Raw genomic sequence first — 15,979 nt, 5'->3', positions numbered from 1 at the left:
TTAGACACTGGTTAGAATTAATGTACCTTCCAGTGTGTGAATGGGATAACTGGGGAACAAAATTAATAACCTCATCTGATATGACCCAAAGTTAAAGCTAGGGGATGGAAGTTAGGAGGGAGTTATACAAAGAAAATGAGAGCCTGGTTTTAGTTGTACAAAAGAATAATCCTTTGGAATAGGGATTAAGATTCTAAATGATTAAGAATTGTCAAATTTATACATGTCAAAGTCCATATTTACAAGAGTTTGTCAAACATAGGTCAAACACAGTGGTGATATATATACATGGATATATATATATATATATATATATATATATATATATATATTTGGTAACATTTAATGCAGAGTTGCATTTTATTTCCTTGCAAAACAAACACATTCTTAGAAGACAGTGCATAACACACTATGCCTTCCAAAATTACATGTACAAATTGTGATTGATATGTTTCTACTCTAAAATTACCATGATATGTGTATAGTCTGTGCTGCTGTCGTGGAGAGAATTACTGCAAGCATCAACAGAGGAGTGCCTTTTCTTACAAAATGGCCAGTATTATAAACAAGTTTAGCAAAACAAAGGGCATTTTTTTTAAAACATACTCCATGTTCAGTCTTCTGTTGTTCTTTTTAAAATAAGTAATGTCTTTACCAATTAGGAAGGAACGTGGTGAAAGGACTAGTATTTTATGGACTCCTACTTTGTGTCACCCATACACAGCAGTGCGTTACAATCATAGCACAAGATGCTTCTATTTGTAATAGCTTTGCAAGTTGATTTATAAGTTTACCATTGTTAACTTGATAAGGCAGAAAAAGTATCCATACTGCTTGGCCTCTAGAATCTTCAAAACTAGATTTGGAAGCTAATTCTGGTTCTTAGGCATCATGAAAATCACTTGACATCTTTAAGCTTAAGGTTAATTTTTTCATTTCATTAAAATAGTGGTCATACCACCATTACTAATAGGAGTGGTTATGATATTACTATATTATAATGACATATTAATAGTAGTAGGTGATAATAACAGTAGTATGAGTAAGATAATACATGCGAAGAGTTTATTTATTGCCTTTTTTTTTTTTTTAAGAGAGTTTCACTGTGTTGACCAGGCTGGAGTGCAGTGGCACAATCTCAGCTCACAGCAACCTCCACCTTCTGGTTTCAAGCAATTCTCTGGCCTCAGCCTCCTGAGTAGCTGGGATTACAGGCATGTGCCACCACGCCCAGCTAATTTTTGTATTTTTAGTAAAGACAGGGGTTTCCCCAACAGTTATCTATTGCTTTTGAAGAAATAAATAACTATTCATAATTATTATTAAGGCTCCAAAAAACTTTTCCTGGTGACAACAAAATTTTCCCACTAAAATGAGTTTTAACAAATATTTTTTCTTATTAAAATTTCTACTACAACTATGAAATTTCTAATTCATTCTGATTACTATTGTGTTCAGCATCACAAGCAGATAGGAATTCAGCCCTGCTTCATGTTAAATTTCTAAACTGCTGTCTTAATGCCATGGACTGAGTGATACTGGCTAACTCAACTGGCCTCCAGAAACAAACAAAAATTCTTCTTAGCCTGACCGATTTAGCATTTTAAAAAAACTATTTTAAAATAATACCTACCTACAACATGAAGTGAGCGGCTAGAGTTTAATATATTTGCAAAAATAATTGAATTATAGTTCTTTAATTTCTCCAACAAAAAGTTTCTCAAAGCATTATAACTGTTAAAGAGAAGACTAAAATTATTTCAAATTCGAGTCCACTGGCTTTTAACTCACTCGGGGAAAGATTAACATTTTGGAATGACCCACAATGTTCTAAACAATCTGCCTCCCTTGGTGTTTTTCCTCCAAAATTCACACCTTTACCTCTAACACCTTGGTTTCTCCTCTCAGCACTAATTCTAGCTACGCTAGTTCTTTCACCAAGACCAGAAGGCTCCTGTCTGCATCTGTCTTTTCCTATGCCTATTCCAGGAGCTTCTCTGAGATATCCTGATGACTTCCTTGCTCACTTCATTTGGAAATTTACTTATATGTGACTTTTTGGGTAGGGTCTATTTTGCTCCTTCACATAACTAACTTCCCCTTTCTTCAACGCCCTCTGTCTCCCTTGCCTATTTAATTTTCCTCTACAACACTTATCAACTATCTTATATACTTTTTATTTTACTCATTTATTTTGTTTATTATCTATCTATATCAACATCATATAAGTTTATGATAGCAAAGATTTCCATTTTGTTTATAGCTCTATCTCTAGTGCCTAGAGTTCCTGGCACATAAGAAGACACTTATGAAATCTTGACCAAATGAATGCATTCTTTCTTCAACTTTTAATTGATGACTTCCAATATGAAAAATAAATGGATAGTACCTTTTTATGATGGTAGACACTTAGATGTCTACTTTCAGTCCAAGAACAAGAAAGAACTCTAGGAGCTTAATTTATTTAAGAGGACATTCATACATAATGTTATACAACTGGGGGGAATGAAAAATGTGAGAAATGTAATGCTGGATAGGAGAGACTGAGCTTAGGGGTACTGGAATCTTCAACCGTAATGGAGACAACTAATTCAGTCATACAAGAAATTATTGAAAGAAGTACATAATAGAGAACTTCTATACCAAAATAAAATAGTGTTAAGCTAAGGAATAAAATATATTAAAACTGTAAGTAAAACAGGTATTGATGCTTTGTTCATCTTGATTGTTATATTGCATTATTTGGAATGAATTTTTAAAAAACTTTTGTGGCCCTTACTTCTGGTTTAATGGACAATTTCTACTTGCATATCCAACAAAATTACCACTACTACATTTCTGCAGATCTGCTAGCAATATTTGTTTATTTTGTCTTATATCTGCCTGATTTTTTAAAGCTTTATTTCAAGGCCATATAGCCCACCCTTTTATGTGATCAGATTGACAGGTCAATCCCTTTTCTAACTTTGAGAATGCGACCTAGACATCATTTTCAATCCTGATAATTGGTACAAATGTTATTGTGGGCAGAGGAAACGTGAAATGGAATTCGCTCAATTGTTGTGAAGGATGCAACATGGCATCTTATTAATGCAATAAAACCCTAATAAAAGCCTTTGCACCCATCAGCTGGGCTGTAATGAACAAGAAAAATTTCTTCTATAAAACAGGGAGAAGGCTTATCTTTAATAATCAATAAAAATTTCTGGAAAGGATGACATTAAAGTGATCCATGAACTTCTTGGATTATGAAGCCTTTCATCTCATGTAAAAAGCCTGTAAGTAGCTCTTTGGAATAGTGAAAGGCAGAGCTTGTGACATCATCTCTCAGAGAAGTAAAGCTGTTTGCTTCTCAAACAGACCTGTGATGACAGAGACTTGCATTTTGTTGCTTTTATTATTTTATTAATGTTGACTGTCTTTTTCATGGAAACAATTGCTAAAAATATTATGTTTCATCACTTAGATTCTTGTGACTTGCTAAGAATGTTTTTCAGAAGGATGATTAAATCATTAATTACAATAAACATTGGCTTTGTAACCTTACCTAAGAAGTACAACTCCAGTACTTCCAAATGTTATTTTTTATAACACAGATTGTCTAAAAGTATAGTTAATCAAACTCAGAGTTGTCTCACATTCATGCTTCTCATCTACCTCATTCCATGACAGCGGAAAGAAATTGACTTTTTATTTAAAGTTTCTCACTTTTCTAAGTCATTACTTTCATTAAATTGTCTTCATAATATAAGACTAAAAGCTTTTTGATAAACAGAGGTCAAAAACATGACTTTTATTAAAAAATTAATACAACAATTTTTGCTGCATTTGAAGAAGGCACATACACAAAATAACTCGTGGGTATCCTGACCAGTATGTTTCAACTGCATCTTCCCTTTCTTTCTATGTACATGAATGGTAACAAATAGGTTAAATTTTTTTTTAAAAAGCCGAAGACTGAGAGCCAATAGTCTCTCCCTTGGTACATCTGACTGTGAGAAAAGAGATCAGAACTTACTTATGGGAAACTGCTGTCTCATTTTTCTCTGGTGTCCTAAGATATCCTTGCTTGTAAGAACATTCTAGAAACCTGTAGATAATCTCATCTGAAGCATTCTCTTCTACAATCAAGTTCCAAGAATCAATGTCCCATATTTACTATGTTATTTGTCTACAGGTTTTTGTGCTCAACATTTACAGTACAGGAAAGCCCACTGCATTCTTATGGTTATATACTACTTTTAACTTTTCAAAGTGCTTTCAAAACAAAAGTGAAAAGTAAATGTGCTCCCTGTGAGTGTGACATTGCCATATGTGTCCAGTTTAGATATTAAGAATGTTAAAGTAAAACATAATGCCCCATACTTTTTAAGTGTTCAAAATTTGTTGAACATTATCAAGTAAACATGACATAACTGGTGAATCATATTTTCATGTGAGGCTCAGCCACCTGTAACATAAGTATCACTATCCATGCATGTGCCATGAGGCTTCTCAGCTACTCATACAAATGCAAGTTAAAGAGAAATAGAAATCGTCTACTCAAATATTTAAATTCTAAAGGAAAATTTGTTTCTAGATTTAAATGATATTTCCATTTTCATTGATTTCTTCTATTTCTTTGTAATATATTTGTTCTTACCAAGTATTTAGCAACAAATTATGCCTTTCTTTAAAAAAACTCTTGATTTTTTATTTTAACTAGTAGACAATCATCTATCTGCTGAAGAATATTGTAAATAGAATAATGCAATAAATGTCCATAAATATGTACCTTGTTTATCATAGTGGTGTACAAAATATTTTCTAAAGCTGTATCTACAAAGTCAACATGAACTGAGTTAAAGCACAGGAATAATTCATGACATGATATGCCAATATATTTAAATAAATGTCTTTGTTATGCGATTTTTCCCTCACTTACTTGTGAAGACATAACCAAAAAGTGAAGTACTTGATGATCTAATATAATTTCTTATAAAAATTCATTCTGTTTGAATACAATGAAATTTCTTGTTAAATTACCTTTGCTAAGATATTAAGATTTTGTTTTGCCTTTAAATAATTATTTTTGGGTTTTTTAGATCTGTTTTTGAAACTGAAGAATACAATTATAAAATGACATGTTTAGGGCCATGGATAAGAACAGTAAATTATCAATAATTATTATAATGGATACATCTAATATTTGAATTTACATCATATGCATCTTCATTTAACTACTAGATAAATTTATTGCTAATTTCATGTAGATTGTCCACATAACCTAATCTTATATTTTGCTAAAAACAACCAGATGTTCAATATATTTTTTAGATTCTGCCTGGATCAATCACTGTAAATCATCTATTTCCCCAATGGACCATAAGTCTCAACCTTATTCCGCCCCCATCCTACCTAAGGACTTTGACTTACTTTTATCAGCAATAATAACTTATTGTGGTAGTATTTCTTGGTAGGGTTGGAGGAAAGAGAAAAATAAAACTAAAAAAAAATAAAAAGAAAGTGGTGATTTGAGACAAAAAGAGAAAAGTGTGACTAATTCAAAATATCTACAACCACACAAAATGTGACAAAACTTGCTTTCTACCTGTGAATTCACTCCCATCATATTTTCTAAGGTAAATCCCAAGCTAAGACAAGAAGGTATTTGAAGTGTTATGCATTAATGTCCTGGAACTTGATGCCAGCTTCTTCATGAAGCTACCCTAAAAGCAGTTTAAGAAACATATTTTTAAAACAAGTATTCCTCTATCTTATTTCCAAGTCCTACTGTCAACCTTGAATTCTATTTCCTTTAGCTGGAGTTTGGCCAGGTTATGCAGTCACTTTCTCAGCAGGCTTTCATCTCCTCAATACTGGTGCTCTGCCATGTTCTTGCTTACCTTCTCCTTATGGTTGTATTGTTTATTCAGACTTATAGCATAAATGGAGCATTTTAAAGCTGAAAAGGCATTAAATAATCATTCAATTTAATATCCTCCTTTCAGGAGTTTGGAAACCAGTGGTCATATCAGAGGTCAAATTTTCCCAATTAAGTACTGAAGGCATGGCTTGAGTATTGCTCATCATACAATACTTTTCTTTTCCTTCTCACCATGACTACTACTAGTATATTTCGTACAAAGTAAGTTCTTTCTCACCAACATATGTTTCCTCCCTTCTCAATTACTCTTCCTTCTGTGTGTTATCTTGTGTCTTGTTCTACCAGCAGAGAGATGTCTGCCTTGAACAAAATGTAGGTCTGCAGCTGTATTCAGGTACAGATGGTCTGCATTCAGACCTCCATTTGTCAAAGAGAAACTTCTCGTTATTTCTAAATTCAGAGGATGTATCTGAGCATATAGGAAACAATGTAATTTATCTCACTGAAATACAGAATTAAGAGACTGATTTTGAAACCTGTTCCCATCTCTAACTTTTCTATCAGCTGGCCTTTTCCTTATGCAACTGCTGCTACTATAAAAATCAGTCACATTTGCTTTAGAAATGGTCGAGGTTTGAAAGTCTGGCGCTTAAAATATTTTCTCCCGTGAAAACAGTGTGAGATATAGTTGAAACAGTAGTATTATTACCATTATTTAACTTCATTATGCATTAAATAGACTTTCTTTTTCATTCTTTTTCAAGAACATAATCAGTAGATACATATAATTTCAATGAAAAACAATGTTCTCAGATCCAAATAACCAATTTCAAAATTAACATTTTTACTCCTGTAATCCATTAAAAAGTTCACAACTACCAGAACTTACCAGTTTAAAGTAGACTGCATTTCTTGTTGTGATGTTTGTGAATGGTGTTTCAATATAATTGCATTTCTTCCTTTTGAATTGTCTTTTATAGCATTGACAGTCAAGGGTTTATATATAAACATGAGTAAGAAGTAACAATTCATTGTCAAATGTCTGTTAAAGCTCTTTCTTCTTTCTTGATGGATTAGAAAAATCAAACACATAATGTTAGAGCAAAAGATAGGAAGTCAAGGCTCTGAACAAAATTGGCCAGGGACTGCCTGTTTGACCTTAGCTTGGTTATTTCAGCATTCTGCAGGTCAAATCCCACATCTACCAAATACCCTCAGTCTTTGCTTGTAAAATACAGGAAAGTCCTTGAGAAACTGCATTATGTGTTACAGTGCAAAGTAGGTTTATCATTGAGAGGAATACATTAAAGGGTTCATCTTCCACCTTTTGTGCTCATAAAATCAACCCATGTTTCTGGAAATGCATGCACTGTCAGGGCTGTAAAAAAAGGATGTATTTAATACAGCAAAGTGTTTTACTAACTAAATGTTGTGTGCCATGGCTCAGTTGTAACCGCCTAAGGGGTTCACCTTGCCTGCTGCCTAGGCAGAGCTGATCCATCAAGACAAGGGAATTGCAATAGAGAAAGAGTAATTCACACAGAGCTGGCTGTGTGGCAGACCGAAGTTTTTTTATTACTCAAATCAGTCTCCTCAAGCATTTGGGGAGCAGAATTTTTAAGAATAACTTGGTGGGTAGGGGGAAGCCAGTGAACCAGGAGCATTGATTGGCCAGAGATGAAATCATAGGGAGCTAGAGCTGTTTCTGTGTGGGAACCTCAAGATCAGATGAGCCAGTTTACTGATCTGGGAGGGGCCAGCTGGTCTATCAAGTGCGGGGTCTGAAAAATATCTCCAGCACTGATCTTAGGAGCAGTTTAGGGAGGGAAAGAATCTTGTAGCCTTCAGCTGCATAACTCCTAAGCCATAATTTCTACTCTTGTGGCTAATGCTAGTCTTGCAAAGGCAATCTAGTCCCCAGGCAAGGAGATCTGCTTTGGGAAAGGGATTTACTGTCTTTATTTAAACTATAAAGTAAGTTTCTCCCAAAGTTAGTTCAGCCAGCACCCAGGAATGAACAAGGACAGCTTGGAGGCTGGAAGCAAGATGAGTCAGTTAAGTTGGATCTCTTTCACTGTCTCAGTCACAATTTTGCAAAGGCAGTTACAATCCCTCCTTTTCAGTTTTATAACACCTTCATCTTAGGGTATAAGCTATGATGAAAGGAAAAAGCCTTCAATTGCTCTGGCTTTTTCTGGCTGACAGGAGATGTAGTGGGAATGGGAGTGAACCCCAAGGTGAGAAGAGTGGAACTGCTTTGCAACTGTCTTAGTGTACTCAGGCAAGCCTGGATGGGCTTTCAAGCCTTGCATTGCAAAAATATTAGTACTCTTATCTATAGTTTTACTATAGCGATTAAGTAAATAGCCTACTATAAGGTAAATAACAAGTCCTAGGATGAGAAGCACAATATCCAATTTTAAAAGCAAAGATTTAAAAACATTAGTTTGGGGCTTCTAACCCACAAAGAATTTAGAATTTAGCCTAAACTACAGAAAAACCTCAAGAACAGCCAACAACAGTGCACCATAGTTTTTATTTTGAAGCATAATTTTTCTCTCTCCAGCCCTCATTTTTATTAAAAGCAAATCATAATGGAACTGATTTATTTACAAAATACACTTTAGTCTTACTGTACTTGGCCTGATTATTTGCATAAAGTGCAGCAAGAATAATTATTTTTCACTTAGGCTTTTTAAATTGACTTTGATAGAACTCTGTTACATGAGGTATCTCAGATAGTACTTTTTTTTTTTTTTTTTTTTTGAGACGGAGTTTCGCTTTTGTTACCCAGGCTGGAGTGCAATGGTGCGATCTCGGCTCACCGCAACCTCTGCCTCCTGGGTTCAGGCAATTCTCCTTCCTCAGCCTCCTGAATAGCTGGGATTACAGGCACGCGCCACCATGCCCAGCTAATTTTTTGTATTTTTAGTAGAGACGGGGTTTCACCATGTTGACCAGGATGGTCTCGATCTCTTGACCTCATGATCCACCCGCCTCGGCCTCCCAAAGTGCTGGGATTACAGGCGTGAGCCACCGAGCCCGGCCTCAGATAAGACTTTTTAAAAGCTAAGCCTAGATCAGACACAGCGGCTCACATCTGTAAACCCAGCACTTTGGGAGGCCAAGGTAGGCAGATCAGCTGAGATCAGGAGTTCAAGACCAGCCTGGCCAGCATGGTGAAACCCAGTCTCCACTGAAGTGCAAAACAAGACAAAACAAAACAACATTAGCCAGGAGTGGCAGTGGGTGCATATAATCCCAGCCACTTGGGAGGCTGAGGCAGGAGAATCACTTGAACCTGGGAGGTGGAGGTTACAGTGAGTTGAGATCATGTCATTGCACTCCAGACTGGGCAGCAAGAGTGAAACTCCACCAGAAAAAAAAAAGGTGAGCCCAGCCATGGATTTGTACCCTCAAATACCTATGAGTTGGGCAACTTCCTTGATTCTTGATGTCCCAAGATAACTTGGGGTTCCTGGGCCTGTTAGAAAGTGACATTCTTTTCTTACCACAAGTGAGCAACTTTGTCAGGGACTCCGTGTGGACAAGGTATGAGGCCAGATTCCCCAACGGGCTTTAATTTGCTCTATAAGTCAACCTTGAATTCTTTAAAAGAAGCATGCCATTCTAGTCAAAGACTTGGTAAAATAACCAATTTCTCCAATTGTGTCCTGTTACAAAAGAAAACAGATTCTTATTGCACTTATGCAATTAACTATATTGCCATAAATTGAGTTTCCAAATTAGGGAGGAATTAGGAAAAGAGGAATAAATATGCTCCAAAGTTTGTTCACAGGAGTATATTTTAGTCACTTATTAAAAGTTGAAAATTGCTCTAAAGAAATAAATTCTCTTGACTCTGATAACAAAAGGTTTAGCAATGTTTAACACATTAGTTCTCTATGAGAGTCCTAGAAATTTGACTTTTTTCTCTATTTCAATAGCACAGTTTTTAAAGTTATATGAAACCTGCACTTACAGTCACTAGCCTAATCAAAAGTTTTTCATCTATTCTAATGTCAGAATCTCTAGTGTTATTAATCAGAATCCTGCATTTAAGAGCACCTGTTAAAAGATGCTTTTATAGCTGACTATAAAACCATCTTTTAAAGAGGACCAAAATGAGACAACAATTGTCTGTGGTGACAAAAACATTTTGGGGCAACCACAGGTAAAGACATGATTACCAAGGAAATTTGTTACCTCTGTGGCACACCGTCTGTTAACATAATAATTATAACTATTACTGATAACATATACTAAGTCATATTAGAGTTATAGGAATTTCACATAATTTTGGAACATATATCAATAACACATTTACACAAATATAGGCCGAATAAAGCAAAACACGATTTCCTATTTGACAATGTTTCCTGTATGATTTTTGCACCAAATAAGCCAAATGTCATTTTTGGACTTTAGAGGACCTAATATATAAAATATTAAGTAAGAAAGATACATAATTTATAATTTTATTCTGGAACATTTGTCAAATGAAAAGGTTTAAAACATTGGATATCACAAAATAGAATCTCAGATCACTGTAAGCCATTCATTTGGCCACAATGATAACTGAAAAAAAATTTTTTTTTAAAGAAAAACATTTATTCTGATAGAGGAGACTTAGCTTTCCAAACAAGACCAAATGAAGATAGCATGAGGCTAACTGAATCTGTCTCTTCCCTCTGTCCCCTCCATTTTTTTTCCTGCCATTTACCCAAAGGAGAAAACAAAATACTTTCATTATCTTTTAACAGTACATAAAAATTGTCTTCAAAAGAGAAAACCAAATTTCATGTTTACATTAGTGCATCTTTAATGTTAAAGCTATTTTTAAAATAAAATTTTATATCTCCATCCAGTTTTAATTAGTTTGACCATAAAGTCTGATTTTCATAAACCTTTTAGAACTTTTTACAATTTTTCATCTAATGGTTGATCGATTTTCTAAGAAAACCCTCTTATTTAGACACATGGGCCCAGATTTATGTTTTATGATTTATGTTTTCCCCTAAGGAAAAAGCTAAATAATTTTTCTTTTAAATCTTAGCCAACTTGTTTATACCTCCAGAATTTTTACAAGATCAACTTTTTACAAACCCTTTTCACTTTGCTAAACCTTCCGTTTTGTTCTGTTACTCTTTTAGGTTAAGACAATCTTTAAAACCCTCTGAGCTAGGCCACATACCTTGTATGTAAAACTGCTTCCCTGGTGGTCTCAACTAGATGTTACAATGTTAACTCTTAGCAACTTTTATTTTTAGTGAAAAACCTGATAAGTAAGCGATTTTAGTTATGTACTGGGGTGGGGCCTAGGACATCAGACAGAAATAAAGTCTGACTTCTTTTAGCATAACTAGCAGGTATGGCTTTCCATATGTCCCCAGGCCTTATATGTAATCTAATGTTCCAAAATAGGTAAATCAAACAATTTTCAAAAGTCAAAGAAACAGTTTGACCTTAATGCATTAAGCAAATCTGATATCTGACCTTAATTTAGACCAAATGTCTATATTTTCAAGACATTTTATCAATAATCTTTAAAACTGTCTTTATTTCCAAAAGATTACTAAAACCATGTGAACAAAAAGGCATTAAAGTTTCTATTTTTCTAACCAAATATTTGACTTAAGCACTTATTTTTTTAAGGCAATTAATCAGAGCTCTTTTATATATAAACAAACAACAAATATAAATACACAGACAGAGAGACAGAAGATTCAGCACCTGTAAAATTTTTCATTTACCAGTTTCTTAATTGGATTCCTGGTTTCAGGGTGGAGCCCTTGGAGGAACAGGGCCAGGAAAGCATGTGTTTCTAGGCCCAATTAAGCAGCAAATAAGCAGCTGAAGGCAAAGACAGATCCCCCAAATTAAGAGTGCTATTTTATACTGGATCCTGGATCAAAAAAAGGAGGGAAATGTTATGAAAGAAGACAGTGCAATGATTCTACCCTTCATTTAATTGCAAGGCAACCCAAGCCAATCAGTCCATTTTGTAATCAGCCCATCTCTCATGGGAGTCTTATCTCCCAGTGGGGGATGGAGATGTTTCCTTATCTTCCAGGTGGCCAAGAGCATTCTCTCTAATGCAAGTGGACAGGGTCAGGTATCCCTCCATAACTACTATTAGCCATCCCTTAAAGTATATTTCCTACCTAGTTATTACACACCAAATCTCTCTTATGATACAAAGTATTTTTTGATACCCTCAAAACTCAAAACTGTCAGATAATACAATGCAAAACAGAACGGAGCCTTTGATTTTGAGAAAGATCCATCCACTTTTAGTTCTGGGGTTTCATGAGGAAAACAGAGGTTTTTGTTTTGTTTTTCCAAAAATGGGTCTGTGGTACCCCTTTTGCTTTTCCCAATAAGTACCAAGCTACAAAAAGTTATCTTAGGGCCTCTCATGTGTGCATTAAGAGTGTCAAGACAAAAAAAAAAAAAATGGAGAAAAATAATTCAGTCGACTGAGAAGAAAAAATCTTTTTCCAGAAAAACAAGTTCCAAAAAGAGAAAAACATAAAGGCCTTTTAAATACATCTGTAGCTTGTTTATCCACTTTTAATTAAGCTGACTTTTAACCATAGTACTCTTAAAAAAGAAATCCTTTCAAATCTCCTATTACCAGACTTTAGCCATGCCAAGTGGCCAATATTTCTGTTAAACTTTGAGCTTTACCAAAGGTGACCTGCTAGTTGCTTTAAGTACGTGGCAAACAGTTTCTTTTCTTACAGGATTTAGAATCTCCACAAGGTAGTTCAGAGAACGAAAAATTCAAGAGAGGAAATCAGAAGCTATCTGTAAGGGAAAATAAACCTCAATAAATGGCAAAGTTACACAAATAACAAACCAGAAAGGAATTATTCCAGAGCCCACAATTGAACGCAGGCCACCACTGTCAAAAGATAAAGCCTTAGCTACTGAGCCATACAGCACTGAGCAAAATTTCTATTGCTTTTCCCAGAAGGAGCCTGGAGAAGCCAATTTCAAGCTTGCAAGGCTTTTAACTGCTCAAGAAAAATGTTTAGGGCTAACTATGACATGAACTTCCAAATTGCTGTCCTCTGGGTCATGGAAACCAAAAGAAAATATCCCCACATGGTCATAAGTTTAAGCTTTTAAGAACACAAAATATGACAGAGAAATTTCATGCAGTATTGGTTTCAGGGACCTGTAGCAAAGTTTGCGACTGACCAGCTTGCCAAGCTGACTTGAAAAGCAGGCTTATAGGGGTCCTAAACTCACATTCTATCCTGTGATACCTCTTTCTCCATTACAGAACACAGAAAGACAAATTGTTAGCACAAAGTACACCAGATTTGCTATAGTCTAAGACTGGTCTCACTATTAATCAAACCGTTGCACAGGCGACAAATAGTTTACTGTTTATCCAGACAGAGAAAGAGAGAGAGACCAGTCTTTGTGCTGTAGCTGTGGGGTTCAGGCCATTTTATAAGATAAAATCCCCTTTATTGCTTTATGGAACCAAAGACAATATTCTCAATTTGCAAGATGCTGCCCAACAGGCTGCATGGAGAACAGAATTAACATTTTCCATCTCAGCAAAATGCACATAACAAAACAGACATTAATCACCTCGTTTGACACCCAGTATCAGCCTGGCAAAGCTCAAACTTTTTCTCATTGTTCCCATTGTTTTTGATCCACTCTAGGTAGGGATGGTGACATCTAAATGATAATTCACAATGGGATCTCTGGGCAAGGGGAAGAACAGATAGTTACGTTGAGAGACAGGCCTGTTGAGCCTTCTTTAGAGCTCATCATATGCGGGCAGACAAATAAGGAGGGTTCTCTGAGTTAGGCCTGTTAGATTTCCATCAGCAGTCCCTCTGAGATCTCTTCCACATATACAAACACGCACAAAGACGAGATGGACAGAAGGCCTTCCAAATCAGATCCCTAACCAAAAACTCCAAGAGTATCCCTTCTAAGCTATTCTCCTATTCTCTGTCCGAGAAACTTCCTCAAAATCTTCCTGACTGAGCAGAACTATTCCAAACCAGGAGTCTTCCTACTAGTTAGAAAGAGCCAACTGAGACCCGCCCGCCCCCAGGAGCTGAACAGTCACCATGTAGTGGGGCTACAGACACAGACACCCCATAGTGGAGCTACAAACAGACAACCTGCAATGGGGCTACAGACATTCCACCATAGGGCTACAGAACTAGTCAGAAGAAGGAAAGAGGTATTGGCAGCACCTAAGATACTCACCAATCCAGACCCCCAACAACCACGGGGCTACTGACAGACAGCCTGTGATAGGGCTACAGTTAAGGGATATCGCTCCAGGACTTTCTCCATTGCAATTAAATCCATGCACCTTGGGTTGGCAGCACCCCACCAGTAGAGGGAGTATCAAAGTCAGTCCCCGCTCCAAGAGAACTAGGCAGCAACTTGGGCTGGCTTCTGAATCTATCACTGGAGGTGGGGGCACTGAACCATGGGCAGATAGCTACAAGGGCAATCCTGGACAAGCCCCCAAACTTGTAACTACCCAAGGAGTTTACCTCGCCCATTGCCTAGACTGAGCCAATTCATTAAGACAAGGGAATTACAGTAGAGAAAGAGTAATTTATGCAAAGCCAGCTGTGTGGGAAATTTGAATTTTATTATTACTCAAATCAGACTCCCCCAGCATTCAGGGAGTAGAGTTTTAAGGATAACTTGGTGGGTGGGGGCAAGCCAGTGAACCAGGCGTGCTGATTGGTCAGAGATGAAATCACAGGGAGTCAGAGCTGTCTTTTTGCATTCAGTCTGGTTAGGGGCCACAAGATCAGGTGAGCCAGTTTATTGATCTGGGGAAGGGCCAGCTGATTGATCAAGTGCAGGGTCTGCAAAATATCTCCAGCACTGATCTTAGGAGCCGTTTAGGGAGGGTCAGAATCTTGCAGCCTTCAGCTGCATGAGTCCTAAGCCATAATTTCTACTCTTGTGGCTAATGTTAGTCTTACAAAGGCAAACTAGTCCCCAGGTAAGACAAACATCTGCTTTGGGAAAGGGCTTTTACCGTCTTTGTTTAAACTATAAACTCAATTTCTCCCAAAGTTAGTTCAGCCTATGCCCAGGAATGAACAAGAACAGCCTGGAGGTTGGAAGCAAGATGGAGTTAGTTAAGTTAGATCTCTTTCACTGCCTCAGTCATAATTTTGCAAAGGCAGTTTCACAGCTACTGAGGAAGAAGGGCAGAGAATATTTTATCTGATGAATCTGTGGAAATTCATCTTTCTATAGCCAAAGAAACTGCTCCATCAGGAGAAAGCAAGGAGAATATGTTATGTGGGCATATTTCTACTTAACAAAATCTAGGGAAAGCTAATTGTTCCAAGTTAAGATCAGAAAGATAGGAAAAAAGGGAAAAAGGTGAATTTGTTTTAAAAATCTTTCCAGTATTCAGATACACAATGAACGACTCATCCAGGGGCCTATTTTTGCACAGGGCCACAAAGACTGGTAACTGTTTATGAGTGGGCAAAAGGAACCCAGCAGAGTAATCGTCTGGCAATTCAGATGCAGATTGCAGGCATGCAGGAAAAGGGTGGGAGCTTGCAGCTACGATGGATAAAATCACTGACTTTAGTTATCAAGACCAAGGGTTAAATATATGTTTGCTTTGTTATGGATGAATCAGACTGAACAGCAACTGTCTCTAGTTGGGTAAACTGAGTAGAATGGCTATGTGTTGTGAGTACCTGGAAAATGTTGTTGCCCTGTGAGAGACTGAAAAAAAAGAAGTCCCTACTACCGTCTCCATTGGCCAAGCAATCTTGTGGCAAACATTTACATAAATTATACAAACATTGCGAAGCCCTTTATGCCATGTTGTGATGCAAACTAGTTAATTAATATTATTGAACATAGGGTATATGAAAGAAGAATGAGTTGAAAATGAGATATCAAATCCACATAATTAAAAATATTTTGATTTAGAGGAATAGTAAGACAAGTGTCTCTAATACAGAAAGAGTGTGACTTCAGACAGGTCAGCTCAGTGTGTCTGTAATAACAAACTACTCTAGGCCTGACACTGTAACACATTGTGAGGGATAAATTCATGGGAGAAGAATCCGCAAGAAAAGGAGG

This window comes from Sapajus apella, unplaced genomic scaffold (genome assembly GCF_009761245.1).
Source record: "Sapajus apella isolate SASKATOON/1434 unplaced genomic scaffold, GSC_monkey_1.0 scaffold1, whole genome shotgun sequence".
NCBI lineage: Eukaryota > Metazoa > Chordata > Mammalia > Primates > Cebidae > Sapajus > Sapajus apella.
The sequence above is the reverse complement of the archived record's forward strand: the minus strand, read 5'-3'. Positions refer to the sequence as shown.